The sequence below is a fragment of the Scyliorhinus canicula genome, chromosome 30 (genome assembly GCF_902713615.1).
Source record: "Scyliorhinus canicula chromosome 30, sScyCan1.1, whole genome shotgun sequence".
NCBI lineage: Eukaryota > Metazoa > Chordata > Chondrichthyes > Carcharhiniformes > Scyliorhinidae > Scyliorhinus > Scyliorhinus canicula.
The window spans coordinates 10346023-10354732 of NC_052175.1; the positions used below are offsets into that span (position 1 = coordinate 10346023).

The following is an 8710-nucleotide window of genomic DNA, read 5'->3' on the forward strand; positions in this document are numbered from 1 at the left end:
ATTGTTACACTCACTGTTATAACTGTAACACAGGATGAGAATTTTTACACTCACTCTTATTAATGTCAAACACAATCACAATTGTTATACTCACACTGTTATTACTGTCACACAAACTCACAATTGTTACACTCACACTGTTATCACTGTCACACCCATGTTAATACAGAGGGTCCATGTTCATTCAGAATGTCCATGTTAATACAGTGTCCATGCCGAGTTTTCATGTTAGTACAGACTGCACTCCACAACCTAATACCAGTGTGCAGACTGCATCCTGTTCCTTTTGGATCTCAAATTCACACCATGCATTCTTTGATGAAACTCTGACGTTCCTCACTGTACCCTCGGTGAACAGATAGAAGTCCAAATGATTTAAAGATGCTTGAGCAATGGCCCGCACGGGGATCGAACCCGCGACCTTTGTGTTATTAGCACCACGCTCTAACCAACTGAACTAACCGGCCAGACAATATGACAGCAAAAGTACACAGAAGACACAGGATAAGAATTGTTACTCTCACTGTTATTACTGTTATTAATGTAACAGAGGATGAGAATTGTTACACTCACTGTTATTACTGTAACACTGGATGAGAATTGTTACAGACAGTGTTATTCCGGTGTCACAGGATGAGAAGTGTTACACTCAATGTTATTACTGAAGCACAGGTTGGGAATTGCTACGCTCACTGTTATTACCGTAACACAGGATGAGAATTGTTGCACTCACTGTTATTACTGTAACACAGGATGAGAATGATTACACTGACTGTTATTACTGTAACACAGGATGAGAAGTTAACACTCACTGTTATTACTGTAACAGAGGATGAGAATTGATACACTCACTGTTATTACTGTAACACAGTATGAGAATTGTTATACTCACTGTTATTACTGTAACACAGGATGAGAATTGTTACACTCAGAGGTATTCCTGTATCACAGGATGAGAAGTGTTACACTCACTGTTATTACTGTAACACAGGATGAGGATCGTCACACTCACTGTTATTACTGTAACAGAGGATGAGAAGTTTACACTCACTGGTATTAATGTAACAGAGGGTGAGAATTGTTACACTCACTTTTATTACTGTAACACAGGTTTGGAATTGTTACGCTCACTGTTATTGCTGTAATACTGGATGAGAATTGTTACTCTCACTGTTATTACTGTAACACAGGATGAGAATTATTACACTCACTGTAATTACTGTAACACAGGATGAGAGGTTTACGCTCACTGTTATTACTGTAACACAGAATGAGAATTGTTACACTCAGAGTTATTCCTGTGTCACAGGATGAGAAGTGTTACACTCGCTGTTATTACTGTAACACAGGATGAGTAGCGTCACACTCACTGTTATTACTGTAACAGAGGATGAGAAATGTTACACTCACTGTTATTACTGTAACACAGGTTTTGAATTGTTACACTGCCTGTTATTACTGTAACACAGGTTGAGAATTGTAACGCTCACTGTTATTAATGTAACACTGGATGAGAATTGTTACACTCACTGTTATTACTGCAACACAGGTTGGGAATTGTTACGCTCACTGTTATTAATGTAACAGAGGATGAGAATTGTTACACGCACTGTTATTACTGTAACACAGGATGAGAATGATTACACTCACTGTTGTTACTGTAACACAGGATGAGATGTTTACACTCACTGCTATTACTGTAACACAGGATGAGAATGGTTACATTCACTGTTATTACTGTAACACAGTATGAGAATTGTTACACTCCCTGTTATTACTGTAACGCAGGATTGGAATTGTTACACACGCTGTTATTACTGTAACACATGATGAGAATTGTTACACTCAGAGTTATTCCTGTGTCACAGGATGAGTAGTGTTACACTCACTGTTATTACTGTAACACAGGATGAGTAGCGTCACACTCACTGTTATTACTGTAACAGAGGATGAGAAATGTTACACTCACTGTTATTACTGTAACGCAGGTTTTTAATTGTTACACTGACTGTTATTACTGTAACACAGGATAAGAATTGTTACACTCACTGTTATTACTGTAACACAGGATGAGGATCGTTACATTCACTGTTATTACTGTAACACAGGATGAGAATAGTTTCGCTCACTGTTATTACTGTAACACATTATGAGAATTGTTACACTCACTGTTATTACTGTAACAAAGGTTGTGAATTGTTACACTCACTGTTATTACAGTGACACAGGATGATAATTATTACACTCTGTTACTACTGTAACACAGGATGAGAATTATTACACTCATTGTTATTACTGTGAAACAGTATGAGAATCATTACATTCACTGTTATTACTGAAACACAGGATCAGATTTGTTAACCTCACTGTTATAACTGTAACCCTGAATGAGGATTGTTACACTCACTGTTATTACTTTAACCGGGATGAGAATTATTACACTCACTGTTATTACTGTATCACAGGATGAGAAGTTTACACTCACTGTTATTACTGTAACACAGGATGAGAATTGTTACACTCACTGTTATTACTGTAACATAGGTTGGGAATTGTTACGCTCACTGTTATGACTGTATCACAGGATGAGAATTGTTACACTCACTGTTATAACTGTAACACAGGATGAGAATTTTTACACTCACTCTTATTAATGTCAAACACAATCACAATTGTTATACTCACACTGTTATTACTGTCACACAAACTCACAATTGTTACACTCACACTGTTATCACTGTCACACCCATGTTAATACAGAGGGTCCATGTTCATTCAGAATGTCCATGTTAATACAGTGTCCATGCCGAGTTTTCATGTTAGTACAGACTGCACTCCACAACCTAATACCAGTGTGCAGACTGCATCCTGTTCCTTTTGGATCTCAAATTCACACCATGCATTCATTGATGAAACTCTGTCGTTCCTCACTGTACCCTCGGTGAACAGATAGAAGTCCAAATGATTTAAAGATGCTTGAGCAATGGCCCGCACGGGGATCGAACCCGCGACCTTTGTGTTATTAGCACCACGCTCTAACCAACTGAACTTACCGGCCAGACAATATGACAGCAAAAGTACTCAGAAGACACAGGATAAGAATTGTTACTCTCACTGTTATTACTGTTATTAATGTAACAGAGGATGAGAATTGTTACACTCACTGTTATTACTGTAACACTGGATGAGAATTGTTACAGACAGTGTTATTCCGGTGTCACAGGATGAGAAGTGTTACACTCAATGTTATTACTGAAGCACAGGTTGGGAATTGCTACGCTCACTGTTATTACCGTAACACAGGATGAGAATTGTTGCACTCACTGTTATTACTGTAACACAGGATGAGAATGATTACACTGACTGTTATTACTGTAACACATGATGAGAAGTTAACACTCACTGTTATTACTGTAACAGAGGATGAGAATTGATACACTCACTGTTATTACTGTAACACAGTATGAGAATTGTTATACTCACTGTTATTACTGTAACACAGGATGAGAATTGTTACACTCAGAGGTATTCCTGTATCACAGGATGAGAAGTGTTACACTCACTGTTATTACTGTAACACAGGATGAGGATCGTCACACTCACTGTTATTACTGTAACAGAGGATGAGAAGTTTACACTCACTGGTATTAATGTAACAGAGGGTGAGAATTGTTACACTCACTTTTATTACTGTAACACAGGTTTGGAATTGTTACGCTCACTGTTATTGCTGTAATACTGGATGAGAATTGTTACACTCACTGTTATTACTGTAACACAGGATGAGAATTATTACACTCACTGTAATTACTGTAACACAGGATGAGAGGTTTACGCTCACTGTTATTACTGTAACACAGAATGAGAATTGTTACACTCAGAGTTATTCCTGTGTCACAGGATGAGAAGTGTTACACTCGCTGTTATTACTGTAACACAGGATGAGTAGCGTCACACTCACTGTTATTACTGTAACAGAGGATGAGAAATGTTACACTCACTGTTATTACTGTAACACAGGTTTTGAATTGTTACACTGACTGTTATTACTGTAACACAGGTTGAGAATTGTAACGCTCACTGTTATTAATGTAACACTGGATGAGAATTGTTACACTCACTGTTATTACTGCAACACAGGTTGGGAATTGTTACGCTCACTGTTATTAATGTAACAGAGGATGAGAATTGTTACACGCACTGTTATTACTGTAACACAGGATGAGAATGATTACACTCACTGTTGTTACTGTAACACAGGATGAGATGTTTACACTCACTGCTATTACTGTAACACAGGATGAGAATGGTTACATTCACTGTTATTACTGTAACACAGTATGAGAATTGTTACACTCCCTGTTATTACTGTAACGCAGGATTGGAATTGTTACACACGCTGTTATTACTGTAACACATGATGAGAATTGTTACACTCAGAGTTATTCCTGTGTCACAGGATGAGTAGTGTTACACTCACTGTTATTACTGTAACACAGGATGAGTAGCGTCACACTCACTGTTATTACTGTAACAGAGGATGAGAAATGTTACACTCACTGTTATTACTGTAACGCAGGTTTTTAATTGTTACACTGACTGTTATTACTGTAACACAGGATAAGAATTGTTACACTCACTGTTATTACTGTAACACAGGATGAGGATCGTTACATTCACTGTTATTACTGTAACACAGGATGAGAATAGTTTCGCTCACTGTTATTACTGTAACACATTATGAGAATTGTTACACTCACTGTTATTACTGTAACAAAGGTTGTGAATTGTTACACTCACTGTTATTACAGTGACACAGGATGATAATTATTACACTCTGTTACTACTGTAACACAGGATGAGAATTATTACACTCATTGTTATTACTGTGAAACAGTATGAGAATCATTACATTCACTGTTATTACTGAAACACAGGATCAGATTTGTTAACCTCACTGTTATAACTGTAACCCTGAATGAGGATTGTTACACTCACTGTTATTACTTTAACCGGGATGAGAATTATTACACTCACTGTTATTACTGTATCACAGGATGAGAAGTTTACACTCACTGTTATTACTGTAACACAGGATGAGAATTGTTACACTCACTGTTATTACTGTAACATAGGTTGGGAATTGTTACGCTCACTGTTATGACTGTAACACAGGATGAGAATTGTTACACTCACTGTTATAACTGTAACACAGGATGAGAATTTTTACACTCACTCTTATTAATGTCAAACACAATCACAATTGTTATACTCACACTGTTATTACTGTCACACAAACTCACAATTGTTACACTCACACTGTTATCACTGTCACACCCATGTTAATACAGAGGGTCCATGTTCATTCAGAATGTCCATGTTAATACAGTGTCCATGCCGAGTTTTCATGTTAGTACAGACTGCACTCCACAACCTAATACCAGTGTGCAGACTGCATCCTGTTCCTTTTGGATCTCAAATTCACACCATGCATTCATTGATGAAACTCTGTCGTTCCTCACTGTACCCTCGGTGAACAGATAGAAGTCCAAATGATTTAAAGATGCTTGAGCAATGGCCCGCACGGGGATCGAACCCGCGACCTTTGTGTTATTAGCACCACGCTCTAACCAACTGAACTAACCGGCCAGTCAATATGACAGCAAAAGTACACAGAAGACACAGGATAAGAATTGTTACTCTCACTGTTATTACTGTTATTAATGTAACAGAGGATGAGAATTGTTACACTCACTGTTATTACTGTAACACTGGATGAGAATTGTTACAGACAGTGTTATTCCGGTGTCACAGGATGAGAAGTGTTACACTCAATGTTATTACTGAAGCACAGGTTGGGAATTGCTACGCTCACTGTTATTACCGTAACACAGGATGAGAATTGTTGCACTCACTGTTATTACTGTAACACAGGATGAGAATGATTACACTGACTGTTATTACTGTAACACAGGATGAGAAGTTAACACTCACTGTTATTACTGTAACAGAGGATGAGAATTGTTACACTCACTGTTATTACTGTAACACAGTATGAGAATTGTTACACTCACTGTTATTACTGTAACACAGGACGAGAATTGTTACACTCAGAGGTATTCCTGTATCACAGGATGAGAAGTGTTACACTCACTGTTATTACTGTAACACAGGATGAGGATCGTCACACTCACTGTTATTACTGTAACAGAGGATGAGAAGTTTACACTCACTGGTATTAATGTAACAGAGGGTGAGAATTGTTACACTCACTTTTATTACTGTAACACAGGTTTGGAATTGTTACGCTCACTGTTATTACTGTAATACTGGATGAGAATTGTTACACTCACTGTTATTACTGTAACACAGGATGAGAATTATTACACTCACTGTAATTACTGTAACACAGGATGAGAGGTTTACGCTCACTGTTATTACTGTAACACAGAATGAGAATTGTTACACTCAGAGTTATTCCTGTGTCACAGGATGAGAAGTGTTACACTCGCTGTTATTACTGTAACACAGGATGAGTAGCGTCACACTCACTGTTATTACTGTAACAGAGGATGAGAAATGTTACACTCACTGTTATTACTGTAACACAGGTTTTGAATTGTTACACTGACTGTTATTACTGTAACACAGGTTGAGAATTGTAACGCTCACTGTTATTAATGTAACACTGGATGAGAATTGTTACACTCACTGTTATTACTGCAACACAGGTTGGGAATTGTTACGCTCACTGTTATTAATGTAACAGAGGATGAGAATTGTTACACGCACTGTTATTACTGTAACACAGGATGATAATGATTACACTCACTGTTATTACTGTAACACAGGATGAGATGTTTACACTCACTGCTATTACTGTAACACAGGATGAGAATGGTTACATTCACTGTTATTACTGTAACACAGTATGAGAATTGTTACACTCCCTGTTATTACTGTAACGCAGGATTGGAATTGTTACACACGCTGTTATTACTGTAACACATGATGAGAATTGTTACACTCAGAGTTATTCCTGTGTCACAGGATGAGAAGTGTTACACTCACTGTTATTACTGTAACACAGGATGAGTAGCGTCACACTCACTGTTATTACTGTAACAGAGGATGAGAAATGTTACACTCACTGTTATTACTGTAACGCAGGTTTTTAATTGTTACACTGACTGTTATTACTGTAACACAGGATACGAATTGTTACACTCACTGTTATTACTGTAACACAGGATGAGGATCGTTACACTCACTGTTATTACTGTAACACAGGATGAGAATAGTTTCGCTCACTGTTATTACTGTAACACATTATGAGAATTGTTACACTCACTGTTATTACTGTAACAAAGGTTGTGAATTGTTACACTCACTGTTATTACAGTGACACAGGATGATAATTATTACACTCTGTTACTACTGTAACACAGGATGAGAATTATTACACTCATTGTTATTACTGTGAAACAGTATGAGAATCATTACATTCACTGTTATTACTGAAACACAGGATCAGATTTGTTAACCTCACTGTTATAACTGTAACCCTGAATGAGGATTGTTACACTCACTGTTATTACTTTAACCGGGATGAGAATTATTACACTCACTGTTATTACTGTATCACAGGATGAGAAGTTTACACTCACTGTTATTACTGTAACACAGGATGAGAATTGTTACACTCACTGTTATTACTGTAACATAGGTTGGGAATTGTTACGCTCACTGTTATGACTGTAACACAGGATGAGAATTGTTACACTCACTGTTATAACTGTAACACAGGATGAGCATTTTTACACTCACTCTTATTAATGTCAAACGCAATCACAATTGTTATACTCACACTGTTATTACTGTCACACAAACTCACAATTTTTACACTCACACGGTTATCACTGTCACACCCATGTTAATTCATAGGGTCCATGGTCATTCAGAATGTCCATGTTAATACAGTGTCCATGCCGAGCGTTCATGTTAGTACAGACTGAACTCCACAACATAATACCAGTGTGCAGACTGCATCCTGCTCCTTTTGGATCTCAAATTCACACCATGTATTGATTGAGGAAACTCTGTCGTTCCTCACTGTTCCCTCGGTGAACAGATAAAAGTCCAAATGATTTTAAGATGCTTGAGAAATGGCCCGCCCGAGGATCAAATGCGCGACCTTTGTGTTATTAGCACCACGCTCTAACCAACTGAAATAACCGGCCAGACAATATGACAGCAAAAGTACACAGAAGACACAGGATAACAATTGTTACTCTCACTGTTATTACTGTTATTAATGTAACAGAGGATGAGAATTGTTACACTCACTGTTATTACTGTAACACTGGATGAGAATTGTTACAGTCAGTGTTATTCCGGTGTCACAGGATGAGAAGTGTTACACTCACTGTTATTACTGTAACAGAGGATGAGAATTGTTACACTCACTGTTATTACTGTAACACAGTATGAGAATTGTTACACTCACTGTTATTACTGTAACACAGGATTAGAATTATTACACTCACTGTTATTACTGTAACACTGGATGAGAATTGTTACAGTCAGTGTTATTCCGGTGTCACAGGATAAGTAGTGTTACACTCACTGTTATTACAGAAGCACAGGTTGTGAATTATTACGCTCACTGTTATTACTGTAACACAGGATGCGAATTGTTACACTCACTTTT

General features: G+C 37.4%; 2 non-coding genes across 2 annotated transcripts; both read right to left on the minus strand.

Annotated features, from left to right (window-relative positions):
- Positions 1-393: 393 nt before the first annotated feature.
- trnai-aau lies at positions 394-467 on the minus strand. Its single transcript has one exon. It is a non-coding gene; the product is annotated as a tRNA-Ile (tRNA).
- Positions 468-5575: 5108 nt separating this feature from the next.
- On the minus strand, positions 5576-5649 carry trnai-aau. Its single transcript has one exon. It is a non-coding gene; the product is annotated as a tRNA-Ile (tRNA).
- Positions 5650-8710: the final 3061 nt, after the last annotated feature.